This window comes from Podarcis filfolensis, assembly GCF_964270895.1.
Source record: "Podarcis filfolensis genome assembly, chromosome: 9".
NCBI classification, from domain to species: domain Eukaryota; kingdom Metazoa; phylum Chordata; class Lepidosauria; order Squamata; family Lacertidae; genus Podarcis; species Podarcis filfolensis.
In genome coordinates this window covers 64193934-64210995 of record NC_139610.1, presented here as the reverse complement: position 1 = coordinate 64210995, position 17062 = coordinate 64193934, and the positions used below count along the sequence as shown (strand labels likewise).

Below are 17062 nucleotides of genomic sequence, written 5' to 3'. Positions count from 1 at the left end.
AGGATGACACCCAGGGCAGATTGCACCCCCACCTCCATCCGTTTCTACACCCCTGTCTATGCCAGTCTAACCTACAAATGCCAGTCTAACCTACAGAGCATTTGTTCCGATTTGTCTGGCAGAGGTTATGCACCAAGGTGCATTCATCCTGATTTACTTGCAGGGTGCTTATTAGTCGTTTGATGCGCTTCCAATGCTTTCCCAGCCACAAGAAGTCCCATTGTTTCTCAATGCGAGTAAACAGAGTGCTCTGTGGAGATGTTTGATGTCTATTCGAATCCAAATCTGTACCTAAGGGGTTGAAGCAAGGTCTTTTTTGGAGTGTCAGTGCTGTGAAACCCTCCATCTCAGGTTGTAAAGGTAAAGGTAAAGGGACCCCTGACTGTTAGGTCCAGTCGTGACCGACTCTGGGGTTGCAGCGCTCATCTCGCTTTATTGCCGAGGGAGCCGGTGTACTGCTTCTGGGTCATGTGGCCAGCATGACTAAGCCACTTCTGGAGAACCAGAGCAGCGCATGGAAACGCCGTTTACCTTCCCGCCAGAGTGGTACCTATTTATCTACTTGCACTTTGATGTGCTTTCGAATTGCTAGGTTGGCAGGAGCAGGGACCAAGCAACGGGAGCTCACCCCGTCATGGGGATTTGAACCGCCAACCTTCTGATCGGCAAGTCCTAGGCTCTGTGGTTTAACCCACAGCACCACCCGCGTCCCATCTCAGGTTGTATATCTGTAAATAAACCATATAGTATAAAGACGCCGCAGTCTCTGTTGTGCCCTCCTTTCCCAAAGGTAACATGGACTCTGGGTAAAGTGCCTGGAACCCCTCGAATCTCACAAGATGGATTAACACAATGTATTGATGAGACACAGAACTTCTGTGTGGCTCAGACTGAGCGAGGCATAGGGCACCCACCTTGTCAGAACATCACAGCTTCCACACTGATTATGGTCATGGAAAGTTTATAGTGCAGGAAATCAGCAGGTTCCCAGAAGGCTTTTTCAAAAAGAAAAAATAAGGGGGGGTGAGCATATGCTTTATTTCATCAAAGGCACCCTGTTACGAAAGGGACATTGCGTTCCAGTAATTTTGCAACGAGTAACCACAGCCGGGTATCCTTTTCAATGTGGCCTTTTTATTTCAATTACTAAATAAATAAATAAACAAACACTTCGCCTCCTGGCAACAGACTACATCAGTAATTGCTGATTTTTTAAACAAACAAAAAAAAATGGAGTGATTCAAGGCCCCAGGGATGTTGAAACTAAGGCCTCATGCATGCTATACATTTAAAGCAGTCTCAGACCACTTGAAGCAGTCATAGGATGGAATCTACCCACATATTAAAAACATTGCGAAAATGCTTTTTTAAAAAAGCGTTTTTAAAAATACATTGAATTTTCCATGAGGCTCACTATCGCCATCGAGTGTCACATTGTATATTTCACTTAACACACTTAAAATGTTTTATTTGAAGCTCTACAGCTGAGTCCATAGTTTCCCCCGAAGACTCCAGAGAACTGTAGTTTGTTAAGTGTGCTGAGAGTTGACAGGAGGTCCCTTTTCCGCTCACATGAGCTACAGTTCTAAGAGTGGTTTCACCCTCAATCCCTTGTCCTAAGGAAGTCTGGGAATTATGGCTCTGCGCATGGACTAGGGGTCTCCTAACAACTGTCAGCACCCATAACAAACTATAGTTCCCAGGATACTCTGAAGGAAGCAATGACTGTTAAAGTAGTATAGCTGTAGGTGGGGCCATTGCTTTCACTGGTTTTATCTCTGAAATAGGTGGATGTGTACAGTGGCGTAGCGTGGGTTGTCAGAACCCGGGGCAAGGCAAGTAATTTGCACCCCTAACCCGTGGATTTGCGCCCCCTAACCCTAACCCCCAGATGTTGTGCCTGGTGCGGCCGGCCCCCCCTGCACCCCCACGCTACGCCACTGGATGTGTATACTATTAAAGACCCTCCAAGTGTCCCTATTTTCCAGGGATGTCCCTGATTTAGAGAAGCAGTCCCAGTTTCTGATTTGATCCCAGAATGTCCCACTTTTTCTTAGGATGTCCCCATTTTCATTGGAGAAATGTTGGCGGGTATGGAGTTATCCGACCCCCGAGCCGTCTGAAGGCAATCATGTATAGGGAAGGTGGGTTTTTAAAATGTTTGATGTTTTATTTTGTTTTTATATATGTTGGAAGCTGCCCAGAGTGGCTGGGGCAACCCAGTAAGATGTAGGGTCTCCACTCCCATCATTCAGACTGGACACTGAGGTCCAGCTCCAAGGGCCTTCTGGTGGTTCCCTCACTGTGAGGCAGTGGCGTAGCGTGGGTTGTCAGCACCCGGGGCAAGGCAAGTAATTTGCGCCCCCTAACCCGTGGATTTGCGCCCCCTAACCTGTGGATTTGCCCTAACCCCAGATGTTGCGCCCGGTGCGGCCGGCCCCCCCTGCACCCCCCACGCTACGCCACTGCTGTGAGGTTACGGGGACCAGGCAGAGGGCCTTCTCGGTAGTGGTGCCTGCCCTGTGGGACGCCCTCCCAGCAGATGTAATGGAAATAAACAACTATCTGACTTTTAAAAGACATCTGAAGGCAGCCCTGTTTAGGGAAGTTTTTTTAATGTTTGGTGTTTTATTGTGTTGTTAATATTCTGTTGGGAGCCGCCCTGAGTGGCTGGGGAAACCCAGCCAGATGGGCGGGGTATAAATAATAAATTAGTAGTAGTAGTAGTAGTAGTAGTAGTAGTAGTAGTAGTAAAATTATCGTTATAATTTTCATATTTCATTCCTATTTTCATCAGAGAAATGTTGGAGGGTATGCTATTGGTGTTTTTATTGTTAAATCACTTCAAGATATTTCACAGGAAGAGATTCATAAATGAAATAAACACATAACAAAGGGGGATGGCAGATTTGGGGCCTTCTGCATACGAAGCATGTGGTGAAGATTGGTTGTAGCGATCTGGTTTTCAGAGACATCTATTATTGTTCTTCTTAATGAGGGACTCCTGAAGGCTAGTGAGGGTCCCCAGGAACCCCCAGAAACACCATTTGAAAACCACCGACATAAAGGAAGGTCAGCTCCAAGAAATTATCCTGAACTTGGCATTTATTCTCTAATATTTTAAATGCTAATATGTGTAAGGATAAGAAAAGACTTGCTCCTTGTTGCCAAGGCAATTAAAATAGAGAGCAAATGATAGAATAATAGACGAGCACATTAACATGTGAGCGACGGTGTGACACCCTCAAAGTGATTAGAATAACTATTTGATAGAGATGAGTGAGCACTGTAGGAAGAATTTGGAAAATATATTCAATCAGACCTCTTCAATGAAATCTGTTGCAGCCATTCTTGTGCTTAACCAGAGCTGGTGGAACGTCCTAGGTGGAAAGAAAGTGTCTGGGAAATGGAAACCTACACATAACTGTGCAAAACAGGAATCCCAGCTAAAGGAAGGAGAGTCTAAGACCTTCCAAGGGAGTCTGTTTCACTATCAAACAACTCTTACTGTCTGAAAGTGCTTCCCAATATTCAGTCAGAATCTCCCTTCTTGTAACTTGAAGCCACTGGTTTGAGTCCTACCCTCCAGAGCAGGAGAAAATAAGCTTGCTCCATTCTCCATGTGACAGCCCTTGAGATATTTGATGATGCCTATAATATCTTCTCACAGTCTCCTCTTTTCCAGGATAAACATACCCAGCTCCCTGGTGGACGTGCCCTAGGATTAAGGTCTTCTGGGAAATGATTTATAATGAAATGAAAAAGGTGCTTAAATGCACTTTCGTGAAGAAACCAGAAGCTTTCCTCCTGGGCATGGTAGGTCAATTGGTGTCAAGGAAAGATAGGACGTTTTTTATGTATGCTACAACAGCAGCAAGAGTACTCTTAGCAAAGTATTGGAAGACACAAGAACTACCCACGCTGGAAGAGTGGCAGACGAAGGTGATTGACTATATGGGACTGGCGGAGATGACTGGCAGAATCCGTGACCAAGGGAAAGAGACGGTGGAAGAAGATTGGAAGAAATTTAAAGTTTATCTTAAGAATTGTTGTAAAATTAATGAATGTTAAAATGTCTTGGGTAATGCAAAATAGAATTGCAGTGACAAACAATTGGATATGAGAAAAAAGATTTAAAGAAAGTGCTATAAGAAATTGAAATTAGGGGTTGCTGGATTGATTTAAAACAGGGATGCAGAAAGGGGAGGTATGGGGAAGTCGCTGAAAGAAGGTTTAAGTAAAAAATGGTCAAGAAACTATACGTGTTTATATGTTTGTTTGTTTGTTTATGTATTGTGTTGTTTTGTCTTTTAATATGTGTTGAAAAACCAATAAAAATTTATAAAAATAAATAAATAAATAAACATACCCAGCTCCCTCAACCATTCCTTATAAGGCTTGGTTTCTAGACCTGTGATCATCTTGGTTACCCTCCTCTGCACACATCCCAGTTTGTCAACCTCCTCCCTAAATTGTAGTGTCCAGAACTGGACACAGTATTCCAGGTGTGGTCTAACCAAGGCAAAATGGAGTGGTACTATGACTTCTCTTGATCCGGATACTAGATTTCTGTTGATGCAGCCCAGAAGAGCATTAGCCTTTTTTGCTGCTGCATCACACTGTTGACTCATGTTCAGTTTGTGGTCTACTCAGACCCCTGGATCCTTTTCACATGTACGGCTAGTAAGCCAGGTGTCCATCCTCCCATCTTATATTTCTACAGCTGGCTTTTTCTGCCTAAGAATAGAGTCTTACATTTGTCCCTACTGCAATTCATTTTGTTCTGTTGGACCCAGATCTCCAATCCGTTACAGTCATCCTGAATCCCAATTCTGTCTTCTGTGGCATTAGCTACGCTTCTCAGTTTGGTTCCATCTGCAAATTTGATGAGCATCCCCTCGATTCCTTCATCCAAGTTGTTTATAAAGATGTTGAGCAACGACAGGTCGTGGACATAATCCTGAAGCAGCCCAACACAGGTGAGGAAAGTGCTGTTTCACTCTGGTCTTGCTTGTAGGCTTCTCAAAGGCATCTGTTTGTTGTTGTTGTTTAGTTGTTTAGTCGTGTCCGACTCTTCGTGACCCCATGGACCAGAGCACGCCAGGCACCCCTGTCCTCCACCACCTCCCGCAGCTCAGTCAAACTCATGCTGGTAGCCTCAAAAACACTGTCCAACCATCTCGTCCTCTGTTGTCCCCTTCTCCTTGTGCCCTCCATCTTTCCTGTTTGGCCACTGTGAAAACAGGATGCTGAAAGGGATGGACCTTTGGCCTTTTCTTCGATTCATGAGAGCTGGACAACAAGATTCCCCGGTGTCAAATGTTTGTGGTTCTTTAGTTTTCCTTCCTGTCAGGACTGTCCAGGAGTCAGGAGCCTGAAACCAGGAGGAACGGGGCTGTCCAGCACTCAAGACCGAAGAACAAATCGGGGTGAGTGGAGTCAGTCCAGGGCCTGAAGGAACTTCACTGAGAAACTGCCCCCTGCAACTTCAAAGGTTCGCCACATGGGGGCATTGCCTACAGACCCAGCAGCTCCTAATTCTTTTTGTGTCAGGCTTAAAACCAAAGGACTGAATAAGTTTCAGGGACCAACGATTGGAGTGGGGTAGAAATTTTTCCCAAGAAAACTTTCAGATTTTGCCCATTTTCTCCCCTGCCAATTTTCTCCCTACATCTCTCTTTCTCCTGACTGCTGCTTCTTTCTGCTTCTTAGATGAGCCACATGGAGGATCTCCACCCAATCTAAATAAAGGTGGTGTTGCAACGCTGCACAACGAATCAGATTTTACAACATCGTGACATCACTGAGGGCAAGCGAGTGCAAATGAAAGCGAAGACAAGTAAAGGAATAAGGCTTTTTAAAAAATGCATTGGGGGATAACCTAAATGAAAGGCCTTTTTAGTACAGTGGTACCTTGGGTTGCAGATGCTTCAGGTTACAGACTCCGCTAACCCAGAAATAGTACCTTGGGTTAAGAACAGAACAGAAATTGTGCGGTGGCAGCGGGAGGCCCCATTAGCTAAAGTGGTGCTTCAGGTTAAGAACAGTTTCAGGTTAAGAACGGACCTCCAGAACGAATTAAGTTCTTAACGCGAGGTACCACTGTAATAACAATAATGTTTGCGAAGAACTGGATGCCATTTCCACTCAGCTCAAGTTAACGCTTAGGCTACTTCACAGATGCAAAAGATCGGATAATGTTTTGTGGAAGGAATACCTCTTAACACAGATTGGGGACCTGTGGCGCTCTGGGTGTCCCTGACCTACAACTCCCAAGCCATTAGGACCAGGGATGGTGGGAACTGTAGTCCTCACAGGCTTCCCATCCATGCAATTAGGATCCAGAAATGGTTAATCCATCATTTTACGGGCTTTTTGTTAATAGCTGTCATTTCCGTATGCCCCCGGCTGTTTCCTTCCAGGCAATTGCTATTATGGAGACTGCAGAGTCCCGGTTTTGGCAAGCCCACCTCTCCTTGCTTCCCATTCCTATGATAGGGACAGGGCCCTCTGCTCTGGCACACTGTTCTACCTGGCATGACATCATACGTCTTTATTTCCTGTGCCGTGAGGAGGAGGGCTGCTGCCATTGTGCACTGTGCCACCCAGCAAAGCCGGTGAATTGATGAGCCTGTAAAGAGATTCAGAGGCTGGCGGGGAGGGGGAGCGCATTGTTAATGCTATTAAATATTACTTAGCCTCCAGCAAACCGCATGTTCAACAGTTTAAACTTTAATTGCTAGCTGGTGCAGAAAACACGACTGAATATATGTAAATCCTATTGAAAGCTAATATCATTTTGGCTGCTCAGATGGATTAGCAGCCGCTACAATTAACAGCGTGTGCAGCTAATGATATTAGCGGAGAATCTATCATTCGGTGGTGCGGGGCACATTTAAATGAATAAAGCACATAATGCGCTTCTCTTTTGCTGCTGAGGGGAGGCGGGGTGGGATAGGAGTGAGAGGCGCAGGGAACAATGAAGGAATTGTTGGCAACTGGATTACATACAACCCACAGCATATTGGTTTTGAGGGAGGGCTAGAGGTTAAGAGCATATGTGCTTGATTTCCTATAACCTTGAATCTTTCCCCTCTTTCTCATTGTGTTCATGCCTTGTGATTCCAGCCAAGGAGAAAATGCCAGGGCAATTTCCTTCTCTTTTCTTCCTTTGCTCCCTTCTCTTCCCCCCTCCTTGCTTCCAGCTCCTTTTACTGTGTTATGGGTTAGCTGGTTCGTGAGCAAAGGAGCATAGCCTCCCAGTTCTAAATAACACACTGAACCCCAGTTCATGCCATGCAATACATTTAGAGAGCAATATAGCATAATCTCTACGGTCATCATACCTCGGGTTGAAGTACCGTATTTTTTTGTCTATAAGACTCACTCCCCCCCCCCCATAAAAAGTAAGGGGAAATGTGTGTGAGTCTTATGGAGCGAATGCAGGCTGCGCAGCTATCCCAGAAGCTAGAACAGCAAGAGGAATTGCTGCTTTCACTGCGTAGCAATCCCTCTTGCTGTTCTGGCTTCTGAGATTCAGAATATTTTTTTTCTTGTTTTCCTCCTCCAAAAACTAGGTGCGTCTTGTGGTCTGGTGCGTCTTATAGAGTGAAAAATATGATACCTTCGGGTTGAGCATTTTCAGGTTGTGCTTCGTGGTGACCCAGAAGTAACGGAACGCGTTACTTCCGGGTTTCACCGCCCACGCATGCGCAGACGCTTGAAATGACATCACACGCATGCGCGGAAGCAGTGAATCATGACCCGCTCAGACGCAGACGAGCAGACGCGGGTTGTGTTTGCTTCAGGATGTGAATGGGGCTCCGGAATGGATCCCGTTCGAATCCAGAGGTACCACTGTACTGCAATTGAAAGGGAATTTCTTCAATTGAAGGGAAATGAAGAATTACTTAAGCAAACATCTCCACCATACCCCAGTGACAGATGTTGCCCATTGGGATTGGTAGGGCAGAAGTCTGGGAGGTCACCAGCAGGTGGCACCAGAGCCAATGGCAGGCGGAGACAACTAATTTTAGTTTTGCCTCCCTGAGTTCTACAAGGACAACATTGAAGAGAAGGAGGAAGCTGGCAGCCATGCTCACTTCCTGGTCTAGTTTTAAGGAAGAAGGAAGGCAAGTAGGAGAGAAGTCTTGGATGAAGGAATTGAGGGGATGCTCATCAAATTTGCAGGTGACATGAAATTAGGAGGGGTAGCTAATGCTGCAGAAGACAGAATCAGAATTCAAAATGAGCTGAACAGATTGGGGAACTGGGCCCAGGCTAACAAAATGAATTTCAGTAGGGACAAATGTAAGGTTCTGCACTTAGGCAGGAAGAACCAGATGCACAAATATAAGATAGGGTGGGACACGTGGCTTACTTGTAGTATGTGTAAAAAGGATATACAGGTCTTGGTGGACCACAAGCTTAACAAGAGGCAACAGTGTGATGCAGCAGCAAAGAAAAGCTAATGCTATTCTTGGCTGCATCAACAGATGTACAGTGTCCAGATCAAGGGAAGTAATAGTACCACTCTATTCTGCCTTGGTCAGACCACACCTGGAATACTGTGTCCAGTTCTGGGCACCACAATTTAAGAAGGATGTTGAGAAGCTGGAATGTGTGCAGAGGAGGGCAACCAAGGTGATCAAGGGTCTGGAAATCAGGCCTTATGATGAATGGTTGAGGGAGATGGGTACCCTGGAAAAGAGAAGAAGAAGAAGAAGAAGAGTTTGGATTTGATATCCCGCTTTATCACTACCCAAAGGAGTCTCAAAGCGCTAACATTCTCCTTTCCCTTCCTCCCCCACAAGAAACACTCTGTGAGGTGAGTGGGGCTGAGAGACTTCAAAGAAGTGTGACTGGCCCAAGGTCACCCAGCAGCTGCATGTGGAGGAGCGGGGAATCGAACCCAGTTCACCAGATTACGAGTCTACCGCTCTGAACCACTACACCACACTGGCTCTCAGTGTGTGCAGAGGAGACTGGGAGGAGATATGATAGCCATCTTCAAATATCTCAAGGACTGCCACATGGAAGAGAGAACAAGCTTGCTTTCTCCTGCTCTGGAAGGTAGGACTCAAACCAATGGTTTCAAGGTTACAAGAAGGACGATTCCGACTAAGCATCAGGAATAATTTTCTGACGGTAAGAGCTGTCTGACAGTGGAACGGTCTTCCTCAGGATGTGGTGGACTCTCCTTCCTTGGAGGTTTCTAAGCAGAGGTTGGGTGGCCATCTGTCATGGATGCTTTAGCTGAGATTCCTGCATTGCAGGGGGTTGGAATAGATGATCCTTGCGGGTCCCTTCCAACACTATTATTCTATTACTCAGAGCTGACTACAGTTGGTGGGGCAGTGTCCCATTCGCCCTAATGTACCAGCCAGCCTCCACTGCTTGGGGCGCTGTCAAACGCCCAAGCAAGCCATCCCCTGGAGCTAGCTCTGCCTCCAGTTGCACTTTTAAAATCCCCCCTTTTGTATGTTTTTTTTCCCACGGATCAAGCTGTTTGTCTATCTGTGGGCTTGTTAATGCTTTCCTGATGAGTGGGCATGCAACAATAATTTGTTGCTGTGAAGGCCCTAACGACGTTTAATTGAGGCTCCTAATGTCACCCGCTGCCATTTAAATCTCAATGCCTGTCACTTCCTTCTTCTTGCCTGGAGAAAATACAGCCGCTTTCTCCTTCAAACATCTGCATGAGCACATCGTTTATTCTTCCCCAGGATAGCCTATGTGGGTCACAGACAGCGACTTCTTCCTCAAGTTTTTCTTCTCCTGGTTCTAACATTGTCAGAGGGGAAAACACCACCTTATCTCTTTGTTATTTGAAGGGCCTAATTATAAAGAGATGTTCGGAGGCTTTTGAAATTGCTCCAAGGTTGCTTTTCCCATTTGTTCCACCGGCTTCTTTGTTGCTTATGTAAAGGTAAAGGGACCCGTGACCATTAGGTCCAGTCGTGGCCAACTCTGGGTTGTGGCGTTCATCTCGCTTTATTGGCCAAGGGAGCCGGCATATAGCTTCCGGGTCATGTGGCCAGCATGACTAAGCTGCTTCTGGTGAACCAGAGCAGCGTACGGAAGCGCCGTTTACCTTCCCACTGGAGCGGAACCTATTTATCTACTTGCATTTTGATGTGCTTTCGAACTGCTAGGTTGGCAGGAGCAGGGACCGAGCAACGGGAGCTCACCCCGTCGCGGGGATTCGAACCGCCAACCTTCTGATCAGCAAGTCCTAGGCTCTGTGGTTTAACCCACCTTGTTGCTCTATATACAGGTGGTGGTGTTGTGAATTCTGGCAGATACCCTTGGTCCTGGCCCTATAGCTCCATTCCTCATTCAGCCCCTCCATTGAGGACCAACATTTAGGGCTAGTCATATTTTTTGAACACCACTTGCTGGGAATCGCAACTGGGGAGAGTTGCGGTTGTACTCAGCTCCTGCTTCTAGGCTTTCAATAGGCAGGGAGTTCCATAGTGCCACCACACCAAAAGTTGGATATCTTTGAACTGCAGAATGAGTATTGTGTGGCACCAGTTCTTCAGATCGAAGCAGTTGTGTCCTTTAGGTCCCTTGAGGGGCCTTAGGCAAGGTCAGGCAAAAGGCTTTCGATACTGAACAGGATTGGTCCTTCCTTAGCAAGGGGTGGAGGAATTTCCCTTTGAGGAAAGGTGACAACATTTGGGGCTTTTTTCCTTTTGAGGAAAAGTTAAGTAAGAGGGGACATGATAAAGGTGTGTAAAATCCCTTTCCCATAACACTCAGGGCTGTCAAATGAAGCTGAATTTTGGAAGATTCAGGGCTGAATTCTCCCCACAGTGCATAGTTACCACGGAATTGTGTGGCACAAGTTGTAGGAATGGCTTCGATGGCTTTAAAAGAGGATGTAAAGCTTGGAGAAATACCAACTAAAGAACAACGGCAGGAGAAGTTGATGAACTATGCAGAACTGGCAAAAATGACAGACAAACTAAGAGAAAAAGACAACAGTGACTTTGAAAAAGAATGGGAACCATTTATATTATACTTGCAGAAACAAGTCTATAGACTTGATGGCAGGATTTAAACAAACATCCACATTATTAGTATTAGAAAATGTGTAGAAGAAAGAGAAATAATATGGTGTATTCATTGTTATTTTTATGTTTTTATGTTTGATGTTATTGTATATATATGTTATTAGTACAGTGGTACCTCGGATTAGCTATGGTTTTCCCAGTAGTGATGTATGGAAGTGAGAGCTGGACCATAAAGAAAGCTGATCGCCGAAGAATTGATGCTTTTGAATTATGGTGCTGGAGGAGATTCTTGAATGTCCCATGGACTGCAAGAAGATCAAACGCATCCATTCTGAAGGAAATCAGCCCTGAGTGCTCACTGGAAGGACAGATCCTGAAGATGAGGCTCCAATACTTTGGCCACCTCATGAGAAGAGAAGACTCCCTGGAAAAGACCCTGATGTTGGGAAAGATGGAGGGCACAAGGAGAAGGGGACGACAGAGGATGAGATGGTTGGACAGTGTTCTCGAAGCTACCAGCATGAGTTTGACCAAACTGCGGGAGGCAGTGGAAGACAGAAGTGCCTGGCGTGCTCTGGTGCATGGGGTCACGAAGAGTCGGACACGACTAAACAACAACAACCTCGGGTTAAGAACTTAATTCGTTCTGGAGGTCCGTTCTTCACCTGAAACTGTTCTTAACCTGAAACACCACTTTAGCTAATGGGGCCTCCCGCTGCCGCCGTGCCGCCGGAGCACGATTTCTGTTCTCATCCTGAAGCAAAGTTCTTAACCCGAGGTACTATTTCTGGGTTAGCGGAGTCTGTAACCTGAAGCGTATGAAACCTGAGGTAGCACTGTAGTTTTCTCTTTTAGGAGGGAGCAAAGAAGGTGAAAGTAAAAACAACTCAGAAGCGGAAGTTGGGGGAAGCCCAGGGTGGGGGGGGGGAGGAGGAAGGAATGCATAGTAAATGTTATGAATATGAGATGTATGTGATGAATGAAAAAGGAAAATGAATATAAAATAAAATAAAAGAGGATGTAAAGGTTTCCTTGGCTACCAGCCACAATCGCTGTGCCTTGCTCCCATTGGCGGAGGCACACTGGCGGAGGAAGAGGAGTGCGGGGGGAGCGCAATCCCAGTGGGGTGCCATCGCGACTGCCCCCCTGCCCGCACTGGGTGCCACGCCCATGCAGGCAACATGCCCTGCCCCAGGATGCATGCCACGCCCCTGTGGGCAGGGCGCCACACCCCCAGGATGTGACCAACCCCACCCCCACCTGCTCTCCCCCCCCCGATGCCGGAGCATGAAGCTCCGCCATTTTGGAGGCAGTATGCCTCTGAATTCCAGGTGCTGGGGATCACAAGTGAGGAGAATGCTGTTGCCCTTTGGCTCTCCTTGCAGTCTTCCCAAGGGCCTCTGTTTGGCCACCATGGGGACAAGGTGTATGACAGGCTAGGACTCGAACCAATGGCTTCAAGTCACAAGAAGGGAGATTCCGACTAAACATGGGGAAGAACTTTCTGATGGTAAGAGCCGTTCGACAGTGGAACCTATGATTCTAGATCCTGAACTGGACAGACCACTGGCTTGATTCAGCAAGGTTCTTCTAATGCTGTTATGTTAGGATGCAACCTTGCAACACTACAATTTCTACTGCACTGACACAACAGGCAGACCACCAGGTTGTAAAGGAAAGCTTTAACCTTACTTCTTGCCATATACAGTGGTACCTCGGGTTAAGTACATAATTTGTTCCGGAGGTCTGTTCTTAACCTGAAACTGTTCTTAACCTGAAGCACCCCTTTAGCTAATGGGGCCTTCTGCTGCTGCCGTGCCACCGTAGCACGATTTCTGTTCTCATCCTGAAGCAAAGTTCTTAACCTGAGGTACTATTTCTGGGTTAGCGGAGTCTGTAACCTGAAGTGTATGTAACCTGAAGTGTATGTAACCTGAGGTACCACTGTATTTGGTGCAGCAGGCTATTGCATCTCTCCCTTGCACAGCAGCATGTGAAAGCAGGCGTTGTACGGTTTCAGGAAAGGGGAGGGGAACGAGAATTAAACTAGCAGGCAAGGAGGGGGAGAAAGGAGGGAGGGAGGGAGTCATATGTTAGCTTCTGTGATGTAAGATGCCCTGAAGAGATCGGCTCAACATCTGCCCTGTTTATCCCCTCCAGCTCTACATATTCATGCTCAGCTTTCCAAATTCTCAGGAGAGGCTTGAGCATATAGGAAGAGGAGTTCCAATGAGCCGCAGCCTCTGGCTTTCAGCTGCTGGAGTGAAATATTTCGCTGGCTGCAGCAGTTCCATCCGCAGAAGCAGAGAGTGAAGCCTTGTCCTTGCCTCCTTTTCCTTATCTGTTTGCAGTGAGGGTAAGAGAAAAGGGCGCAACAGCCAGGGTGCCGTGCAGAGGCTGAGCATATATCTTGGGAGGATAGTGGCTGTCTATTTTCATAAGTACACTCATTCGTCTCTGGGCACATTTAAAGGGGTCTGGCGCTGAAGCTCAGCCAAAGCAAAGGGAGGAAATGAACTGCCTAGCAGTACGCCTGCTCCGATTTAATATTGGGCATGACATCCCCCCCAAAGAATCCTGGGAGTCGTAGTTTGACGCAAGGTGCTAAGGGTTTTCGCTGAAGAGATTTGTGGCTGCAACCACAAAAGTGTGCAGGTTCCAGGGTCCTCTGTGGAAATCTGCTGAGCCAGATGAAGCCTACGGTTTTCACCTGAGTGATGCTTCGATATACATTGACAAAGGTAAAGGGACCCCTGACCATTAGGTCCAGTCGTGACCGACTCTGGGGTTGCGGCGCTCATCTCACTTTATTGGCCGAGGGAGCCGGCGTACACCTTCCGGGTCATGTGGCCAGCATGACTAAGCCGCTTCTGGCGAACCAGAGCAGCACACGGAAATGCCATTTACCTTCCCACTGGAGCGGTACCTATTTATCTACTTGCACTTTGACATGCTTTAAAACTGCTCTGTTGGCAGGAGCAGGGACCAAGCAATGGGAGCTCACCCCGTTGCGGGAATTCGAACCGCCGACCTTCTGATCGGCAAGTCTGTGGTTTAACCCACAGCGCCACCTGCGTCCCTCTGCAATGCAGTAGTCAAAGCTAAAGAATCACTGACAGGTGGCCATCCAGCCTCTGTCTAAAACCTCTAAGAAGAAGGAGAGGCCATCACCTTCTGAGATAGTCTGTTCCATTGTCAAACAGCTGTTACCATGAATGATGGCACCACCAACAGGTCTTAGGGAATTAGGTTACACGTCAGGGGATGTTCAAATAATATCGGCACCTGGCCAAGTGGGAACATTTCTGGACTTGGAGAAGGTGGCTGCTTCAACTCCCTTTAAATACAGCCATATTAACTCTTGTTAATTGGTATTCAGTGGCATCGGTTCCTCTCTCTGTGGTCCTCTGTCTCCCTCAGTCAGTCTCCCTGCTTGATCACAGCTGCTGACAGTAGTCGGACTCGCCGACTTTTGGCATTTCCAAGCAGCGATGCTTGTATGCGGTGCCCACTTAAAGCAATTCATGAAACCAAAGTGACTGTGCCCCAGCGTGATGGACTCCCGCAAGTCTCTGATAGTCAAGACAATTACTTAATTTAATTGGCAGGAGTGTTTCCACTGGGATCGGTGACAAGTCAGCAAAGATGATTTCACTGTCTGCGGCGTAACGCTCACAAGGCGAGATTCCACTCTCTAGTGCACTGCTGTGAGAAGAGCTAGACCTTCCCCAGACTTGCACAGAAATCAAAATAAAGTCTGGGGTATATTCTGAGGTGAGTGAACTCTGCACACGTACCAAGACCCACTCCAACTTATGTGCCGGAATAAAGTTGCGCTTCTTTTAAACGCTTAGGGACATCATTCAAGATTTGCATTCCCCCCCCCCCGCCCCGCTGCACCAAATGAATTTTCAATGCAAAGTTGAAATCGAAGCGGAATTAGAAGTTTAAATTAATATCTTATGGTAAAATAATTTAAGAATATTCTCTTTTTTTGTATGTATGTGTGTGACTGTGTGAAGTTAAATCTGTAATGATATTAATGCATTTCAATAAAGAATTTTTTAATGTAAAAATAAAATAAAATAAAATAAAATGTGAAGCTTGGGTGATGCATAGTTCATAGGGGGAGCAGAGGACCCCCCCCTTACCTTTGAGGCAGCTCCCTAGTCTACAATTTGGCCCCTATACATTTCCCCCTATACAGTGGACACTCGGGTTGCGAACGTGATCCGTGCAGGATGCACGTTCGCAACCCGCAGCATCCGCAACCCACAGCGTTGCGTCTGCACATGCGCATGTTGCGATTCGGCGCTTCTGTGCATGCATGATCACCGAAACCCGGAAGTAACCCATTCCGGTAGTTCTGGGTTTCGGTGGTCCACAACCCGAAAAAACACAACCTGAAGCATCTGTAACCTGAGATATGACTGTAATTTGAAGACAGGGCTGGGGGTTCAATGGGATAAAAGAGACAAAGAAATAATAATAATAATAATAATGTCCCCACCGTACTAAACCATCAGGTATAATCAAACAGAGGTTTATGTTGATTTCTGAGAAGTTCACCCTTTCCTTCCGAATTCTTTTTGAACCAGTCTACAGCTTTGGTAGGAGCTGTTCAACAGTGGAACCACAAGAGGTGATGGGCTCTCTTTTTAAGCAGAAGTTGGATAGCTATCTGTCATGGGTGCTATAGTGGAGATTCCTACATTGCAGGGGGGATGGAATAGATGACCCCTGGGGGTCCCTTCCAACTCACCTACCCTACTACTCCAGAAAGTAATAACAGATGTACCCTCTGCTAGAAGCAGAGATTGTACAATTTCTGCATTCCTTACAAGTGTGCCATAATTGGCTACAATCTGTGTATCCGCATGCATTGTATGATATCTTATGCGTGAAGGAGAACCTATCTAATTACATTATAAACAGAGCTGTCGGCTGCCTAAACAATTTTAATTGATTATCACCTGCCTTTCAGCTGAGATTTTGATTAATTAACCAATTACATTTACATAATTTGCCTGTTGCCGAAACCTCGATAGAAGCGCCTTTTCAAACTGTTGAAGGCAGAGTCAGAAAACTCACCGTTTCCCCAAATAAAAGCCCCTGTTCGTTTTAAGAAGGAAACGTCATTTTTAATAAACAGTCATTTTTTTAGTAGGAAAGGTCATTTTTAATTTTCAAGACAGGATGATTCCCGGCACCAAAATAACTTCAATAAATAAGCAAGTGTGCCCTTTACTCACAAGACTAATTGATGACAGTTGGTTCCTGCTATTAATCATTGAACGCTTTTGTTGATTGATCTATCAATCAGATTAAAGCTTTCGCCCCTAATAGCAGAACTGCATGTGGGAATGGTGAGGACAATAGGGGCACGTAAGGAGCTTGAGGAAGTTGATCTCTGGGAATTTCAATATGGAGTCTCCTGTTCTGCACCTCCAAGACTAATTTGCATGATTATTTTTCATGTATATATGTGTGTGTGTGTGTGTGTGTGTGTGTGTGCAATAATTATATATACAGTGGTACCTCGGCTTACAGACGTTTCAGGTTACTGACTCCGCTAACCCAGAAATAGTACCTCGAGTTAAGAACTTTGCTTCAGGATGAGAACAGAAATCATGCGGCGGCAGCAGGAGGCCCTATTAGCTAAAGTGGTACCTCAGGTTAAGAACAGTTTCAGGTTAAGAATGGACCTCCAGAACAAATTAAGTTCTTAACCCGAGGTACCACTGTATAAGATATAATCTCTCTCTCTCTCTCTAATCAAATATATAATGTCTAATCTAATATCTAATCATATATATATATATATATATATATATATATATATATATATATATATATATATTCTATCTATATCAAAATTATATATATAATATCAAAATGTTGTGAACATGTTGTGGACATTATTATTATTATTATGTGGAGATCTGAGCTGAAGAGTGGGAAAATAAGAAACTGAGGACTAATCTATAACTGGTAAGTTATCTTGTTAAAAATGCATTATTAAAATGTGACACCAGAGAGTGCTG

The 17062-nt window shown here is 45.8% G+C and overlaps 1 long non-coding RNA gene across 1 annotated transcript in view; it reads left to right on the top strand.

Moving 5' to 3' along the window:
* LOC310742573 overlaps positions 1-9974 on the top strand; it is a 403250-nt gene extending 393276 nt beyond the window's left edge. Inside the window, exon 3 of the long non-coding RNA XR_014538571.1 lies at positions 9935-9974. This is a non-coding gene — a long non-coding RNA (uncharacterized lncRNA). The remainder of the gene's footprint in view (positions 1-9934) is intronic.
* Positions 9975-17062: the final 7088 nt, after the last annotated feature.